Source organism: Saccopteryx leptura, chromosome 3, assembly GCF_036850995.1.
Source record: "Saccopteryx leptura isolate mSacLep1 chromosome 3, mSacLep1_pri_phased_curated, whole genome shotgun sequence".
Lineage (NCBI taxonomy): Eukaryota > Metazoa > Chordata > Mammalia > Chiroptera > Emballonuridae > Saccopteryx > Saccopteryx leptura.
The window spans coordinates 191,296,427-191,316,348 of NC_089505.1; positions in this window are offsets into that span (position 1 = coordinate 191,296,427).

Here is a 19,922-nt window from a genome sequence, read left to right on the forward strand (position 1 = left end):
GGAATCATAAAACATGATAGAAATATTATTATGGCTGATTGCTTGTGTCAATGTCCAAACACAAGAACACTCCAAATGATGTAAATTTAAAGCTCTCATTCATTTTTTTAAAAAAATACCAATACCAAGAACAGTTTGCTAAGGCACATGGTGTGTGGTGATGGTCCCACCAGGAGAGCAACCTCGTGGTGATTCTGTGGGTAGCAATGGGCAGATCAAAAATGACTGTACTAGGCCCTGGGCAACTAGCTTAGTCATTTAGAGCATCTTTCTGAGACACCAAGGTTGTGGGTTCAATTCCTGGTCACGGCATATACAAGAAATGACTGATGAAAGCACAGCTAAGTGGAACAACAAAATGAATGTTTCTTTCTCTCGCTCTCTCTCCCTTTTTCTCTCTGCCTCTCTAGAATCAATTAAAAAATGTAAAAAAAATAATAATAACCATAGTAGAGGCCATTTAATCTTGTACAAAGCTCACAAATCTCAGAGAAGAATGCTGTATAGTGCCAATTGTGAAGCAGATTCATCACATAAATGGTTGAGAGAGAAATTTACAAAGAAAAGCATAGCAAAGGTGAACCAATGATAAAGGTATTATTTCCAATGGAGCTGCTGTCTCCTCTTCCCCTTCCATCTATGAATGCCATAACACCTTCTGAGGATAAGTGAATTTGCCATTCCTCCAAGGGCAATCAATAAGGATTTCCTAGTAAAGAAAATTTTATATATTTTTATTATAACATGATTTTTTTTTGCTTGTTTAGGCCATTTTTTTTAAAGGAAGTGAGTATACATTGAATATCCCATTTTTCCAGAAAAGAATTTTAAAAAGGCATTCATTTTGTTTCCATCACTAAGTATTTTGGGTTTTCTTTTTCCTTTTATTTTTATTTATTTATTTTTTATATTTTTCTGAAGTGAGAAATGGGAAGGCAGAGAGACAGACTCCTGCATCTACCTGACCAGGATCCATCCAGCAAGGCCACTAGGGGGTGATGCTTTGCCTATCTGGAGCATTGCTCCATTGCAACTGGAACCATTCTAGCACCTGAGGTGAAGGCCATGGAGTCCTCCTCAGCACTCGGGCCAAGTTTGCTCCAATGGAACCTTGGCTGCAGGAGGGGAAGAGAGAGACAGAGAGAAAGGAGAGGAGGAAAGGTGGAGAAGCAGATGGGCGCTTCTCCTGTGTGCCCTGGATGGGAATCGAACCCGGGACTCCCGCATGCCAGGCCAACACTCTACCACTGAGTCAGCAGGCCAGGGCTGAGTTTTCTTTTTAACATGTTATTTTTGTTTTAAGGTAAACCCAGATGTATTCAATGGATGCAGAATGCTAACAGATTTTTAATATATTCTATGGTGGATTCAAATGGCATGTGTATGCTATATAAATAGTTTTCTAAGGGCATATACCCTTTTAAACTCTTTTAATTCTTACCATTTTTTATTTTTCAGATTATGTGCCATTTTTTACTTGGGAAAACATTTTTTAAAATTATTTCATTCTTTGAAGCCAATAGGTCTAGATTCTGGAAATAAAGTTAATACAAGGATAGGTTATCAGAAAGGTCTTCTGTGACTCCTTGCTCTAACATAGTATGCCATCTTGTTACTCAGCTTCTCTGCCTTCTTCTTCTTCTAACTTCATATATATTTGTTTTTATTGCCAGTCTGTACCTACTAGAATGTAATCTCTATGAAGGCAGGACTTTTGGAAGTCTTTGTTCCCTGTGTGGTTGGTCCCTGGAATAGTGCCTGGAACCTAGTAGATGCTCCATAACATTAGCTAAATGCATGTATACATGAAAATTAGGTTAAGCATTCTGGATCAATGACCTTTTACTATATATTTTTCCTCTTCACATAAGCTTTATTTTTGTGTTTTAAGATAATAGAAGTTTTCTTTGGAAAATCTATACCAAGATATTGGTAATTTTAGATAGTAAGAGGAAAATGGAATTTTATAATGTTCTAAATGTATTCATAAATGGTACTAATACAATAATTGCTCATAACCAAAGCTCATGTACACCTGTTTCATTTATATAAGAATAACAGCTAACATCTATCAAGCCCTTACTAGGTGCCAGGTGCCATTCTAAGCACTTTATCAGCGTTGTTATGTTAAACTCTCATGACATCTTCATGAGGTGATGTCTCAGAAAAATGACTTTGTCCTGCCCAGCCACTTGCATTTATGTTAGTACAAATAATGCTCACGATGTCCCCAATTGACATTGAAGGGCAGTTACTCTCTGCTTTCTCTCCTCAGACAGCCATTTTAACAGCCACGCTGTCTTTCTGCAGAGCTTGGATATGATGAGGCATGGGACACATGATGGGGAAATGTATACAGGGACAAGTACACTCACCAGCTTCCAAGGAGGAAATAGTTTTCACAGGAAAAGAACACTGTGATCTTGGGTAGGAAATGGAGAAAGTTGGGAGAAGAATTTAAGAAACCTTCAGGGCTTTACGCTTATTTAAAGGTTTTCCTTTTGTTATCATGGGCCAATAGATAAATAAATACATATAGAAACTCCAAAACAGGGTAAAAAGCTTGCCAATTAAAAAATGATTTACTATCAATTCCTTTTAGAGAACTGCCTCTGGAAATGCCTGTTTGGGGTAGGTGAGACCCTATAGAAATGGATAGAAGATGAGGATTAGGGGGGAAAAGTTCACCGTTTTGAGGAGGAAAGTTGGAAAAAAAGGAGAGAGAAAGAAAACCAAATAAGATGGCTGAACCTAAGAAAGTGAGGGCCAAGAAGGCCCCATGGGAATTGTGGTAGCCAGCCTTTAAGATGGTCCCCAGTGATCCTTGCTTTCTGGTATTCACACCCCATATTCATATGCTGTAACTGTCTCCAACACGGTATCACAGGTGGTCTGTGTGATTAAATAGAATACAGCAGGAGTGACAATATATCACTTCCAAGGTTAGGCTTAAAAAAAGACTATGGCTTCTGTCTTGGACTTCAGTCTTTCCCTCTCTGCCCCTTGGAGGAGTCAGTAGCCACACTAAGAAGCCATGGAGAAGTCAATGTGTGGAACAGCACATGGAGTGGATGCCAAGGCTCTGTAGGTGGGTGGTTGGCAGGGACTCTGGCTTTAATGTAAACCTTTCTTTTCCAGGCTGTAGGAACCCAGAGAAGGAGACTTCTGAACATTGTCAGGAAAACGAGAATTAGCATTGCATGTGAATTATCTATGTGCAGGCTCCCTCGAACACCTCTCCTTCTTTTCAAAGTCTCCTCTTTTCCTGTACCTGGGATCTGGGGGTCTCCTATGTTCCCTTTGAAATTGGAACATTTTGTTGGGCCAGCTCTTTGGTTTGGCTGCTTCCACTGTTGCTGCTATCTTGTATCTCAACAGAGGGGTGAGGCTTTTTCAAGGGGCCACGCTGCTGTCAGTGCATGTGCTGACTCACTGCTCCTATCATCACAAGAGCCCTGGCAGCGCCTCTGTTGCCTCTGGGACGGAAGATGCATCTCTTTTTACCCAAGGTATCTTTCTTTATTGAACCTCACTCTTGTTGCTTTGATTTTTTAAAACTACCCCTTCGTTGATGAAAGCATTCCTTGACTGAACCAGAGGACAATAAATGGGTCACCCCAAAGAATCCCACTGCACCAGTCTTCAACATGTACTCTGGATGGAACCGGGAGCAGCTCCTTCCAGCTGGAATCTACCCAGGGAATTTCCTGGGAATTAGGCAGCAGCCTTTACCCCTGCCTATTTTTTATGTACTTGTTTCTAGGGTCCCTGGCTCAGCCACCAGTTCCAAGGGCTCTTTACCATTCCTCCCAGTAGCTTCAGTGTTCTCATACTGGAGGAAATTCCTGCTTTTATTTATGAGAGTTGGACAAAGACCGAATTGTAGAGCTGGAAGGAATTTTGGAAAGATATCTAATTTTGCTCCTTGCTTTCCACAGTACTAGAGAGGTGAAGTAATTTGTCTGTAAGTTCACATCTAGTTAGGGTAGAGTTAAAATCAATTCTCGATCTCCCAGCATCTAAGTCAGAGTTCTTTTCACTAGAACATTCACTCATTTCTCAAGAGGGATTCCCCAAATAGTAATTATCACCTCAGGGAACTGATAGGCAGTTTATATAATATATATGTGGTCAGCAAAATGTGGTACAGTTTTTAAGCAACTAAAAATAAATCAGAGGAGAAGTACATCTTTATCTGCAAAATTAAATTTACTGGAGGAAGTGTAATGTATATCCACCATACTGATCCCAGATTAATCTAATATAAACAAGTAATGGAGAATTAACTCTTCCACTTTATTCTTGAGAATAGGTATAATTGCTTCCTCTTTCTTGAAAATGGATAAGATTTTTTTTCTTTTTTAAATTTTCTTTTTTATTTATTTAGAAATTAAATTTAATCAGGTGACATTTGTCTATAAGAACACATAAATTTCAGGTAAATATTTTTATAGCATTTAAACTGCTGATTGCATTGTGTGCCCATCACCTACAGTCAAATCATTATCCATCACTATATATTTGTCCCTTTTTACATCTCTCTCCCACCTGCCCTTGGTAACCATTTCACTTTTACCTATGTCCATGAGTCTCAGTTTTATATCTCACCTATGTGTAAAATTATATAGTTCTTAGCTTTTTCTAATTTACTTATTTCACTTAGTATAATGTTCTCAAGGTCCATCCATGTTGTCATAAATGGCACTATTTCATTATTTCTTATAGCTGAGTAGTATTCCATTGTATATATATATGTACCACTTCTTCTTTCTCTAATCCTCTATCAAGAGACATTTTAGTTGTTTCTATGTCTTGGCCAACGTGAATAATGCTATGATGTATACAGAGTGCATGTGTCTTTACAAACCAATACTTTGAATTTTTCAGGAGTCTTACCAGAAGGACTTTTTTAAAAAAAAAGTATGTGTTTTTATTTATTGCTCTTTTTTTAAAATTAATTTTAATGCAGTGGCATTGATAAATCAGGGTACATATGTTCAGAGAAAACATCTCTAGGTTATTTTGACATTTGATTATGCTGCATCCCATCACCCAAAGTCCAATTGTCTTCCGTCACCTTCTAACTGGTTTTTTTTTTGTGCCTCTCCCCTCTCTCAACCACCTCCCTCTCCCCCCAACCCTGTAACCCCCACACTCTTGTCCATGTCTCTGAGTCTCATTTTTATGTCCCACCTATGTATGGAATAATATAGTTCTTAGTTTTTTCTGATTTACTTATTTCGCTCAGTATAATGTTATCAAGGTCCATCCATGTTGTTGTAAATGATCCGATGTCATCATTTCTTATGGCTGAGTAGTATTCCATAGTATATATGTACCAAGGCTTTTTAATCCACTCATCCTCTGATGGACACTTGAGCTGTTTCCAGATCTTCGCTATTGTGAACAATGCTGTCATAAACATGGGGGTGCATTTCTTCTTTTCAAACAGTGCTATGGAGTTCTTGGGATATATTCCTAAAAGTGGTATAGTTGGGTCAAAAGGCAGTTCGATTTTTAATTTCTTGAGGACTCTCCATACTGTTTTCCATAGTGGCTGCACCAGTCTGCATTCCCACCAGCAGTGCAGGAGGGTTCCCTTTTCTCCACATCCTTGCCAGCACTTATTCTGTGTTGTTTTGTTGATGAGCGCCATTCTGACTGGTGTGAGGTGATATCTCATTGTGGTTTTAATTTGCATTTCTCTAATGATTAGTGATGTTGAGCATTTTTTCATATGCCTATTGGCCATCTGTATGTCCTCTTTGGAGAAGTGTCTATTCATTTCTTTTGCCCATTTTTGATTGGATTGTTTGTCTTCCTGGTATTGAGTTTTACAAGTTCTTTATAAATTTTGGTTATTAACCCCTTATCAGACACATTGTCAAATATATTCTCCCATTGTGTAGTTTGTCTTTTTATTTTGTTCTTATTGTCTTTAGCTGTGCAGAAGCTTTTTAGTTTGATACAGTTCCATTTGTTTATCCTGTCTTTTATTTCACTTGCCCGTGAGATAAATCGGCAAATATCATATATTGCTGCGAGAGATGTCAGAGTACTTACTGCCTATGTTTTCTTCTAAGATGCTTATGGTTTTACATTTAAGTCTTTTATCCATTTTGAGTTTATTTTTGTGGATGGTGTAAGTTGGTGGTCTAGTTTCATTTTTTTGCTGGTAGCTGTCCAATTTTCCCAATGGCATTTGCTGAAGAGGCTGTCTTTTCTCCAATGTATGCTCTTACCTCCTTTGCCAAATATCAGTTGTCCATAGAGCTGTGGGTTTATTTCTGGGTTCTCAGTTCTGTTCCATTGATCTATATGCCTGTTCTTATGCCAGTACCAGGCTGTTTTGAGTACAATGGCCTTGTAGTATAACTTGATATCCAGAAGTGTGATACCTCCCACTTTATTCTTCCTTTTCAAGATTTCTGAGGCTATTCATGTTCTCTTTTGGTTCCATATAAATTTTTGGATTATGTGTTCTATGTCTTTGAAGTAAGTCATTGGTATTTTAATTGGTATTGCATTGAATTTATAAATTGCTTTAGGTAATATAAACATTTTAATGATGTTTATTCTTCCTAACCATGAGCACGGTATATGCTTCCACTTGTTTGTATCTTCCCCAATTTCTTTTATCAATGTTTTATAATTTTCCAAGTAAAAGTCTTTAATCTTTCTGGTTAAATTTATTCCGAGGTACTTTATTTTTTTGGTTGCAATGGTGAAGGGGATTCCATCCTTAATTTCTCTTTCTGACAGTTCATTGTTAGTGTATAAAAATGCCTCTGATTTCTGAGTATTAATTTTATATCCTGCCACTTGCTGAATTCATTTACAGGTCCAGTAGTTTTTTGACTGAGACTTCAGGGTTGTCTATATACAATATCATATCATCTGCAAATAATGATAGTTTTACTTCTTCTTTTCCAATTTGGATGCCTTTTATTTCTTTTTCTTGTCTGATTGCTGGGGCTAGGACTTCCAGAACTATATTGAATAAGAGTGGTGAAAGGGGGCACCCCTGCCTTGTTTCTGATCTTAAGGGGATTGCTATTAATTTTTACCCATTGAATATGATGTTGGCTGTGGGTTTGTCATAGATGGCCTTTATCATGTTGAGGTATGTTCTCTGTATTTCCACTTTGCTGAGAATTTTGATCATGAATGGGTGCTGGATTTTATCAAATGCTTTTTCTGCATCTATTGAAATTATCATGTGGTTTTTCTCCTTTCTTTTGTTTATGTGATGAATCACATTGATCGATTTGCAAATATTGTACCAGCCTTGCCTCCCAAGAATAAATCCCACTTGATCATGGTGTATAATTTTTTTCATATGTTGCTGGATCCAGTTTGCTAATATTTTGTTAAGGATTTTATGATCTAAATTCTTCAGGGATATTGACCTATAATTTTCTTTCTTTGTGTTGTCCTTGCCTGGGTTTGGAATCAGAATTATACTCGCCTCATAAAAGAAGCTAGGAAGTCTTCCTTCCTTTTGAATTTTTTGAAATAGCTTGAGAAGGATAGGAGTTAGTTCTTCTTTGAATATTTGGTAGAATTCACTTGTGAAGCCATCAGGCCTAGGACTTTTCTTTTTTGGGAGTTTTTTGATAATTGTTTCAATCTCATTTGTTGTAATTGGTTTGTTTAGGTTTTCTGATTTTCCAGATTAATTTTTGGAAGATTTTGTGTTTCAAGGGAATTTGTCCATTTCATCTAGGTTGTCTAGTTTTTTGGCATACGGTTCTTCATATTATTTTCTTACAATATTTTGTATTTCTGTTGTGTCAGTTGTTATTTCTCCACTCTCATTTCTAATTTTATTTATTTGAGTCCTCTCTCTTTTTTTCTTGGTGAGGTCTGGTTAAAGGTTCACCGATCTTGTTTACCTTTTCAAAGAACCAGCTCCTTGTTTCATTGATCCTCTGTATTGTTTCTTTAGCCTCTATGTCATTTATTTTTCCTCTGATCTTTATTATTCCTTCCTTCTACTACCTCTGGGCTTTACTTGCTGTTCTTTTCCTAGTTCTTTTAGATGCAGGGTCAAGTTGTTTGAGCTCTTTCCAGCTTCTTGAGGTATGCCTGTAATGCTCTGAACTTCCCTCTCAGGACTGCTTTTGCTGTGTCCCATAAATTTTGAGTTGATGTATGCTCATTATTGTTCGTCTCTAGGAATTTTTTTTATTTCTTCTTTGATATCATTGTTAACCCATTTGTTATTTAATAACATGCTATTTAGTTTCCAAGTGTGTGAGTATTTTTCAGTTTTTCTGTTGTGGTTGATTTGTAGTTTCATGCCATTGTGATCAGAGAATGTGCTCGATATGATTTCAATCTTCTTAAATTTGTTGAGACCGCTTTTGTGCCTTAACATGTGGTCTATCTTAGAGAATGTACCATGAGTACTTGAAAAGAATATATATTCTGCTGCTTTAGGGTGAAAGGTTCTAAAGATATTTATTAAATCGAGTTGATCTAGTATGTCCTTTAAGTCTGCTGTTTCTTTGTTAATTTTCTTTCTTTAGGATCTATCTAGTGATGTTAGTGGGGTATTGAAATCCCCTACTATTGGCCCTGGCTGGTTGGCTCAGTGGTAGAGCATCAGCCTGGCGTGCAGAGGTCCCGGGTTCAATTCCTGGCCAAGGCACACAGGAGAAGCGCCCATCTGCTTCTCCACCCCTCCCCCTCTCCTTCCTTTATGTCTTTCTCTTCCCCTCCCGCAGCGAGGCTCCACTGGAGCAAGGATGGCCCGGGTGCTGGGGATGGCTCCTTGGCCTCTGCCCCAGGTGCTGGAGTGGCTCTGGTCGCAAAAGAGTGATGCCCCGGAGGGGCAGAGCTTCGCCCCCTGGTGGGCAGAGTGTTGCCCCCTGGTGGGCGTGCTGGGTGGATCCCAGTCGGGCGCATGCGGGAGTATGTCTGACTGTCTCTCCGTTTCCAGCTTCAGAAAAATACAAAAAAAAAAAAAAAAAAAAAAGAAATCCCCTACTATTATAGTATTGCTGTTGATCTCGCCCTTTAAATCCATCAAAGTCTGCTTTATATATATAGGTGCTCCTATATTAGGTGCGTAGATATTTCTAATGGTTATATCTTCCTGTTGAATTGCTCCCTTTATCATTATGTAGTAACCTTCTTTATCTCTTACTATAGTCTTTGTTTTAAAGTCCATTTTGTCTGATATAAGTATTGCTACCCCAGCTTTTTTTTCATTTCCATTTGTGTGAAATATTATATTTTTTCCATTCTTTTATCTTTAGTCTATGTGCATCTTTTGTTTTAAGGTGTGTCTCTTGTAGACAGCATATGTATGGGTCTTGTTTTCTTATCCACGCAGCTACCCTATGTCTTTTGATAGGATCATTTAATCCATTTACATTTAAGGTTATTATTGATATGTAGTTGTTGATTGCCATTTTATTCTTTAAAACTGTATTCCTCTTTTGCTATAGTCTTTTTCTCCTTTGATCTGTTTACAACAGGCCCCTTAGCATTTCTTGCAGCCTTGGTTTGGTTGTAGTGAATTCCTTGAGGTATTTTTGTCTGGAATGCTTTTTATTTCTCCTCAATTTTAAACGATAGCCTTGCTGAGTAAAGTAGTCTTTGTCATAGGCTCTTGTTCTGCATTACTTTGAATATTTCTTGCCATTCCCTTCTGGCCTCAAGTGTTTCTATTGAGAAGTCAGAAGTCATTTTTATGGGGGCTCCTTTGTAGGTGATAGTCTTTTTTTCCTCTAGCAACTTTTAATATTTTCTCTTTATCACTTAGCTTTGGTATTTTATTTATGATGTGTCTTGGTGTTGATTTCTTTGGGTTTCTCATTATTGGAGTTCTCTGTGCTTTTTGACTTGTGAGACTTTTTCCTGCCTTACTTGAGGGATGTTTTCAGCCATGATATGTTTGAACAAAGTCTCTATCCCTTGTTCTTTCTCTTCTTCTTCAGGAACCGCTATGATTCGGATGTTATTTCTCTTTATGTTGTCACAGAGCTCTCTTAGAGTTTCCTCAGACTTTTTGAGTCTCTTTTCTTTTTTCTGCTCTGCTTCTGTGCCTTAATTTATCTTGTCCTCTAACTTGCTGATTTGATTCTCAGCTTTACCCTTCCTGCTTTTAATTTCTTCCATTGTGTTCTTCATTTCTGATATTGTATTTGTCATTTCTGACTGATTCTTTTTTATTATTTCAATGTCCTTTTTTATATTTGCTATCTCTTTATTTAGGTGTTTCTAATGACTATCCATTGTTGTTCTAATATCTTTGAGCATAGTAAAAATCGTTATTTTAAACTCTGCATCTGGTAATTTGGTTATATCTGACTCATTCAGGTCCTTTTCTGGGGATTTCTCTTGATTCATTTGTGTTGGATTTCTCTGCCATCTCATTTTGTCTTTGTAAAAGAAGGTTTTTGCCACTGGAGTCTAGTAGATGTGGTCTCTGTGTTCCCTAGGTGTGGTCTGTCTGCAGGCCCGCCACCCCCTCTGCTATTGCTGCCTAGAGCGTTTGGGTATGGGCATTGCCGGTGCCTCCTTACTGGTGCTGTTGTTGTGGTTTCCACCTTTCCTTCACAGGAGTGGCTGTGATCACATCCTCGGGTGTATAAGTCTTGGTGGCCTTGGCCTTCGCCCTGCCCCTGCGGGTGGTGTTATGCTCGGACCTAATGGCTGGGGTGAGCACCTTTGCTCAGATGTGGTTCTCTGCCTGATTCCGGGCTTTTGCCTTGACCCTGCAGGAGGAGCCCCTCGTGGGACGGCTGCAAGCCTTGGCTGCCACAGGCCAGGCGGGACTGCATGTGCACTCTCAGTAGTAGGACTCCACCTGTTCTGGGCTTTTGGTTCCACCCTCATGGGAGAAGCCAGCTCCCAAGTCCAGGCCACAAGCCTTGGTTCCACAGGCGGGGCAATGATGTGCTCCTGCACCCTTGCTCAAGGGCAGGTCTCCGCCTCTTCCAGGGCTCCTTCCCTTCCCCCACAGGGTAGATTGCAGGCAGCCCGCAGCTGGGCTTGACCACCTTTGCACATCCCCTCCTCCCCAGCTGGGCAAGACTGAGTTCACACCTGGGCCTCAGTGGTGGCCAGCCAGCTTTCGTACTTCCTTGTCCTGCTGCCACCAACCCTCGGGCAAGCCCTCAGCCATGTGGGTGGGGGCGCTGCAGCTCAGACCCTAACACTCACTACTGTAGTCCAGAAAGCTCCCTCCTTCTAAGCGACTGTGCTCTGAGTGCTGTGAGAGAGCTTGTTTGGCTGGTGTCCTGCTTCCCTTTGCTGGTATTGCTATTTCCAGGGGAAATATTCACTTCAGATTTGGGGAGTGACTCGTCCCAGAGTTTAGGGTGGCTGTCTCTCAAAATGTTTCTCTCTGTGCCTCCTAGATTATACTATCTTCCCACTGCTTTGGTCCTCTCCTCTCTCCCTGTCTCCTGGAGCCCCAGGTGAGTGGTTTTGAGAGAGGTTTTCTGCGTGGTCCCTTTAAGAAGAATCCTGGGTCTGAGAAATTAGTCTCTTTTTCACAAACAGTATCCCGTCTTGTTTCCTGCTAAATACTGTCCATATGCCTCTTCTAGGCTCTGGGGTTGCGGCTGGGCCTTTGTTCTTGGGACTCAGTACCCTCCCCTTTCTGCTAAACTCACTTCCCACCACTCAAGTCTCTCCAGGCTGCCGTTCACTCCAGGCAGCTGGGCAGCCCTCTCCAGGTTTCCGCTTTTCTTACCATTCTCAGTGTGGCTTCTTCGGTGTTCCTTGGTTGAAGTGTCCTCTTATTTTAGTCTAAAGTTGGTTTTTCCAGATGATGGCTTATAATTAGTTTGTAATCCACTTTGGTTCTGGGAGGTGGAAGTTGGTACGTCCGCCTACTCCATCACCATCTTGTCCTCAAAAATGGATAAAATTTTATATTGTTCCTGACAGCTTCAGTATTTTCCCGGCAAAATGTGCAGTTTCTTGACATTCCTCAACTGATTATTTTCTATTCAATCTATTAAAGACATGTTAATCATTTGTGTACTTAGAAAAATTATACTTATCTTTTTGGTCTTGGAATAACTGGACCCACCCAAGAGATGCTTAGGGGAAGGACGAAGCCCTAGTGGGCCCTAGGAGACAGCGGGCTTTCCAAGAGCAGGGGCTGTGTGCAGTCCATGTCTGGATCATGATTGTCCCTCCCCGTATAAACTGTTATTTTTTGTCTTAAACATTGTAGAAAGCAAACATCCCCCAAGGTCTGTGGTAATGAAGTTTGCATCAGCAATATCACTTCATTCCAGGGACTCCAAGTCTTTGGTCATTTGGTATGTAGTGTTTTATCTGATGGAACATGTGGGCACTTTGAAGGTGGCCATGAAGTAGCAATGACCCCAGTGTAGGGGAAAAAGAAACTAAACTGGGCTTCCCTATTCCCCATTATGGACACCCCTGCCTCTTGAGAAAGAGGGTTCCATTGCTAGCTTAGCTATGCATAGCATTGTTGTAATTGGGCACCAATTGAAAGATTTAGAAGCCAAGCTTGGTCTAAGAGATGTGTGAGAGCAAGTAACAGGAAGGTATTGGTCAAACATCATTGAGTTCCCTTTGTCATTCTTACCTAGATCTTTTGTGGGGCAGCTGTTACCTCCTGGATTCCGAAGGCAAGGACATGGTCACTGGCCAAAAGTCTAATCTCCTACACAATCCTCACAGGGGTGGTATCATGCTGTCACTGAAGTACATCCCTCTCTCCAGGTAGATGTCTCTGTCCTCTTCTGCTTCAGCAACCACTTATGGGCAACTCTCTAAAGATTAGAGGGTAGTAACCAATGTAGAATTGATCTCTATGAGCAGCTCTGAGGAAGTCAAAGTGAAAATGTGATGTAAGGAAAAAATTAAGTTGCTTTTCTTGGTGTGAAATGTATGAGTTCAACTGGGGAACTGGGGGAAAACTAGGTGCAAATGTCAGATCTGCCACAAAATGTAAAACTTGGACAAGTTTCGAAACCTCTCTAAATCCAATTCCCTTATCTGAAAACTGGGGGAAATAATAATACATACAGCATAAGGTCACTACAAAAAAAAGGGAGAAAGAATGCAAAGTGTTTGACTCAGTAAACATTAGTTATTACTACAGTTAAGCTTTGTGGTAGGGAATATAACCTAGTTTAGCTTCCCTCATTTTTCAGATGAACAAATTTGAGGTTCAGAGATGTGAATGTTAGATTGCCACACAACTATAGATAAGATTAGCTTGTTGGCCTCCTGAAACACAGTTGAATCCCTTCCTACATTGTACTTTGAGTCCAATTTGAAATGTGCCTCCTAAAAACCATGAAAAAAAAATCAAGTGAAAAAAATGATGTACATTTTTCAATATATTTCTGATGAATGAAATTAAATATAATCTTGTTTTATTTGTTGCCTACACCTTTGGATGGTATACTCTATACCACCAGATCATGTGCAAGTATGCGTTTAATAATGATTAACTGAAGAAAGTTAAAGTTAGAGTTATCTGTTAGATAAAAGTTAATATTAAAGACAATGCATTGTTTCCCCCAAAACAGACACAGTTAAGGATAATAAGTCCATAAGACTGATGTTTTAATTTTTTTCCCCTAAATGCTTTGCTATTCCAAGAATAACAAGGAGATTTTTTTTTAAAGAAGTCAGTATAGTGAAAGTCAAACTCCCAATTTGTGTGAACTGTAGGATTAACCTAGAAGATCTGCCTGCTGATAGGATTGTGAGATTGGAGGTCACAAAGAAGGGGTATCATGTGCATCGGCTGGGTACCATATTGTTTACCACTTGGAATAAAACCTTCTCTGCTCTTGCTCTTAAGCACAGCTTCATACCAATTAAGTAGGTCCAAAGTTTACTTCCAATTCCAGCCTTAACAGACAAGTGCTGAGCCCACCAAATTTTATTGCAGTCATCTCCCTTCTAGAAGCAATTGGTCACAGCCATTTCCAACACAAAGCTGCTTGGGCCACCCTTTTTTCTTTTTATAGTCTGTTTCCAGACACTCAGTGACCCATAAAGTTAACTTATAACCAAGTCACAGCCATGACTAGAGCTGTTGTTTTTGTGTTCACCCCTAAAGGTTCTTGGCTTCCCAGGGAGGGTCTGTTGCTTTTTCCCAAGAGGTGCACTCTTGGAGGCAGTGAATCATGTTGTTGGTCCTTGTGGGTTCACGCCTTTTGGTCCAACCCCAGGACCTATGTCCTTAACCTAAACTGTTTCTTTAAACATTCTCCAAACTCTGGGATTTCTGGTTTGCCTTCACAAATGCCCATACTGTGTTTAATGCCTAACAGAACCCTTATTAATGGAGATGTGGCTCCTGCTTGGTAAGTTGGGGTCAAGGCACTCTGTGGGCTCCAACCACCTGTGCAAACAAAACAAAGATTTAGTTGATATTTCTAGCTTTATGTCCTGGTAGTGTCATTTACAACCTAATTTTTCTTCTTCACCTCCTGGTCCTCTCTAAATATGGTGAGTATACATACTGAGAGAGTATGCTGCAGTATCTCGGCCTGTAGGTAGGGTGAAATATAGGAGTTACTTAATTTAAAGAAAGTTATTCTGGTGTGGAGTCCATAAATGATCCCATGCCTGTGATCACTCAACCTCCTAATTTAAAGATCTGGATAGTTTAGTAGAGTATCTTGCATTTATGAAGGTTGTGGAGATTGTTAAAAGCAGGACCAGGGTTAGAACTCATGTCTTCTCACTCCTAGTCTGGCATGTTTCTCATTACATGATACTATGCTCCACCAACATCTAGTTTGTTTTGTGGCAGAAAGACTGACCCCACTAAGAGGGAGAGAGTAATGAAACACGTTTTGGTTTCGGTAGAGCTGTTAACTATCTTCCATAACATATTAATAAATGAAAAAAAAATCAGGATTTAATCTCATCATAGAAATACACAATGTTAGGAAATTCTGATTTATAGATTTCAGAACTGGAAGGTACTGTATAAAATAATCATCTAGCACAGTGGTCAGTGGAACCCCAGGGTGCAGATGTGCCTCAAGGGCCTCCTATAGATAGAGGAAGAGAGTATGTAAGACTCTGAGCCTTCTCCCTCAGGGTTGCAAAGGCAAGCCTGTCTTTCTCTGTTTTTTATGTTATATTTTATTTTAAAGGAGGAATCCATTTCTAAAGAAAGTTTGCAGACCTTAAATCTAATTTAAACCCCTTAATTTACAGATGAGAAAATGATGCTCTTGAATCATTATCCTGTGTGGTTGCAAAGCAAGAACCATTACATTCTAGGGATGAGGGAACCAAGATTCCAATCTTAAGAGATTTATAGAAAGCTATAGATTTTATCAAGTGGTAGAGGCAGGGCTGGTACCAGGTTTATGTTCTTTATTCCTAGTCTAGGTCTTTTTCCATTTCATCACATTATTTAATAATACCAAACACGTGGGTGACCTTATTGCTCCTAATCAAATAAATCCCCAAAGAATGAGGAACAAAGATGGAGGAGTTTGAGGGATCAGAGAAAGAGAAAGCAGCAATCAACTAATGTCGGGTAGGTGACTTACTCCTGGAAAATGGAAATAGGTTGATCCATTCTCCCTTCCTTTCCTCAAGAGTCCATTTCATTATGCAAGTTCCTTGCTGCAAGCTGTATCTTTAAGAGTGCTTAAACAAAGGTCCGGCATCTACCTAGAACTCAACAAATATTGTTGAATGCTCATGACATCTTTTTTTTTAGATTTTATTTATTTTTAGAGAGAGGAAAGAGAGAGAGAGAAAGAGAGAGAGAGAGATAGAAGGGCAGGGGGAGGAGCAGGAAGCATCAGCTCCATATATGCCTTGACCAGGCAAGCCCAGGGTTTCAAACCATGAACTCAAGTGTTCCAGGTTGACGCTTTATCCACTGCATCACCACCTCATGACATCTTCAAAACCTTTTGCAGGTCAAGAACTAGAGTATGATATGTTTAAAAATCAAAGATATGTCCAATTAGCATAAACATAACTATCGAGTATAGATTTATTTCCACGTATAGTAAATGCACAAGGTCTGTTCACTGAATGAACTCGGAGGGGAGGGGGAACACAGCTGGCAATGCTGGAATAAAGAAGAAAATTGATGCTGAGTGGATCACCTACTCAAAGCTGCCCTGCCCTGACACAGTGTTTGGGTACCAGGCAAAGTTCCCGGTGGCCGCTGGTGCCACTGACCACTGTTCCTAGGGGAGGGAAGTGCACTATCTGCCCCAAAGGTGCTGGACAGATGTTCAATTACCCTGTGGCTAGCCTGATCCTGCATGCAGTCACACAGAAACAAACAAAACCTGGGATCAGCAAGTTTTTACTACATCTTACCCAGCGTGGTTAGCGTTTGTTGTAGGTTATCAGAGTACTGTACACCATCTTTGCCTGGAAAGCGTGAAGAATAGGATGGCTAGAGCCTACAGGTTGCCTCACCTTACAATAGAATCCCAGTTTATAGACTTTCAAAGAGCTCTGAGACAGGGCACTGTATTAGGTGCCCTTCTGAGACCATCTGCTCTTTGGCTTAGTTTCAGAGAACGAAAACACAAGGAGAACTCCCAAACAATAACAACAACAAAAAGGAAAAGAGCAATATAAGGCAATCACACACACACACACACACACACACACACACACACACACACACACACACACACACATCGTGTTAACGGGATGAAATTGTGTGCCTAACCATGAGGACATAAGATTGAGAATCGATGGAAACCACGCTTGCCTTTGTTGGTCCGGGTTTCACCCACGTCCTGGGACACACCCCTGACCTTTAGTGTGTGCTCTCCTCTGCATGCAGCAGTGGGTGGTTTATGTCAGTATGGTGGGGTTACCGTAGAAGTCATTAGATATACCTTTGGATGTGGCTTTCCCATTTACAATAATTAAAACCAACACTAAGCTGATCGTTTTCCTTTGACCCAATTCCTGACTTTCCGCTGCTTTGGCCTCGTGGGGCCAAGTCTTGGATCTGCGAGGAGCTAATGATGGTTCTGCTCTCGCTACCTGCAAGAACCAGCCACTGCCAGGAACGGCATTATCCTTCTTGCTGACCCATGATTGGACTCAGGCAGCAGTTCAGTCCCGAGTCTCTAGCACAAGTGGCTGGTGCATGGGTGCGAACCCGACTGGGCTGAGGACGGGCTCCTGACCCTTCTTCCGCCGCTTCCCACTCGCCGCCCCAGGGTCTCTGCTTTGGAAAGCGAGAGTGGGAAAGTCCTGTTTCAAAGCGCTCTACTATTTTCGATCTCCAGCTCGCCCCCTCCGCCGCCAGGAACGCCAGACTGAGAGGCGCGCACATCCATCCTTACCCAGCCCTAAAGATGCCTCCACTCCCGGCTGGCCCCTCCCGCGGGCGGCGCGCACGAGCCACTTGACTCGCGCTCCCATTGGCTGCTGCCTGTTGCTAACCCACGTGATCGGTGCCGGTGCGCCCCGCCCCCGAGGACTCCGGCTCCGCGGCGCGTTCCTGCTGGCCCTCCGCCTTCCGCCCGGTTGACTGCGCGGCCGGTGCCCACAAGGTGGCAGTGCTGCGCTGTTTGTGTCCAGGCCGGGCTCCGCGCCTGCCGCGCGGACCTCCTGCAAAAGTTTTAATGAATGCAGCAAACACACCCGGGCCTCGGGCTATCCCCGGTGGGTCGCCCTACGATTTCGGGGTTCCTCTGGGCGATTTACATTTCATGGCATCTCCCTTTGTCCCCAACTCAGAATCAGGGATTTGGGGCCTTACAATTGAAGCAGGTCTGTTGAGGTTTTCAGGAGTGTTTTGTTTGTTTTGCTTTAGGGACCTTATGCTGAGAATTGATTCTTAAAGAGACACACTGACAATCCGACAGTATTTCTTCGAGTCTTTCTTTGAGAGCCTTCCTACCCAAAGGAGCAACCCACAGGCTCCCTTTCGTGGTGAAAAGATCTAAAAATCCCCACCATTTCAGAAGTCCCTGCACTGGTGTCCTGGGATCCTGACCGGCTTAAGGAGAGTAGGACACCGGGAGCTTCCTGCTCTGCAGCTGTCCCAGGATGCCTTTAATTCCAGGCACGCGGAGAGATAAGCTTCTCTGACCTCATTTGACCTCGCTGCAGGCGCCAGGCGTTCTCATTTAGTATGTGAGGCATTGCAGGCTCGACTTTTCTCTTGCTTACTAGAGTGTTTTTTTCTTCCTTCACTTTTCTCCTTGGCTTGAGGCTGGACCTGTGCCCCCTACTGTTGTCTAATCCCCCTCCAATCCTCACCGTCAGCTGTATGATTAGAGGCTAAGGACGCAGGAGAGGACAACAGTGAACATTTTTGTTTGTTTGCTTTTTTAAAGAAAGATGTTCATGTGTTGTGTTGTGCTTTTCCATCTACTTGGAGAGAAGTGAGGAGGGCACCCGAGGACCCCTGGTGTCTCCTGTAGTTTGGGGCACAGGGACTGTGTGAACTGAGAGCAGAGAGAGCTGTTTGCAGAGGAAGGAGGAGGGATCTGGGACAGCCTTTACTTCCAAGAGTTGGCAAGGTAAATATGCACTAACTAGTCTTCCTGTTGGCAAAGTGGACCTACTTTCCCTGGTAGAGGCGGGGCAAGGTGAGTAGCACAGATAACGGGTAGAGTAAAAGCCGGTGGCCGGCCAGCTTAGGCTGCCCTGGAAGAGCCCTCCAACAGTGCGGGATGGGTATGGAGACCCTACAGCAATACCCCGCAAGAGAAAGAGCCAGCATTTGTATATTTACCACCTCCCTCGAATTGCCATTGAGCCCTCCTTGAAGGGCTGCGTTCTTTGGGTCCTGAGAGACCTGTGCCCCCAGCCAGTGGTTGGAGAAGGCTGATGGTCCAAGAGGGAACCAACATTGAGCATGTACTTCCAACTGCAAGTTTCCAAATCTAAGCCAGGCGCCAGTTGTCACTGGTACATGAGACTGTAAAATTTTACATTTTGATTAGAATAAACATTTCAATATTTGAAAAGTGAGGCAATTCGCGAAACCCTGAGATTGGCTAGGAAGGCTGGTCAATGAGATTTCATTCAGAGGTGGGAATTAATAACACTGACAGTACCAAATCCCCACACTGTACTTTGTGCTTTCCATGTATTAACTCATTTAGTCCTTACAACAGCCTTGAGAGACAAATAGTCCTATTATTCCCCTTTTATAGATGAGGAGACTGAGACCCACTGAGGGTAAGTAAAAAGTGCAAGATCTGTAACTAGTAAATGGCAAAACCAGGATTAGAATTCAGACTTCAGAGTCTAGGTGTGAACTCAACTAGATATGTAATGTACTTCCTCATCTGCAAATCTTTTCTCCTATTCTTAACTAAACTATACTCAGCTTCAAGGCCCACCTCTAATTGTTCCTGTCTAAGAACCTTCCTTGACTGTGCTCACTGCTCTGTTTGCAAGGCTGTGGTCCTGGCTGCAGAGTGGCCATTGCCTTAGACAGTGGAGGCATTTTCTGAGGAATCCACTTCAGAACCTGTGGCACATCTGGTTCAAGGCTGGCAACTGCTCTTCAGAAGGTGGATGTGATGTTTTTAACCATCCAGATATCATTTGAATGCCAGTGAAAAAGCCAGTGATCAAGCTATTTCCCTTTGGAAACAAAGTACACACTAAATGAGACTGGTTCACGTCAGTGGTTTAAAAACTGTACCTAAATATAAGTCCAAAGGAGAAAATCCCCCCCCCCCCCCAACAAAGTGAGTCATGGCAGCCTTACTAGAAAGCATGTATTTGAAGGAATCTTGGCAGAGTAAGACTCATTTGGAAGTATATATTCTTTTAAAAAATACATGTATTTTTGTAGATGTCCTGGGTTTGGTTCCCAGTCTGGGCACATAGAAGAAGTGATCTTCAGCCTCTCCAGCCCCCTCCTCACCTCCTGCAGCCATGGCTCGATTGGTTCAAGCACATCAGATAAGTGATAAGGATGACTCCATGGAGCCTCTACC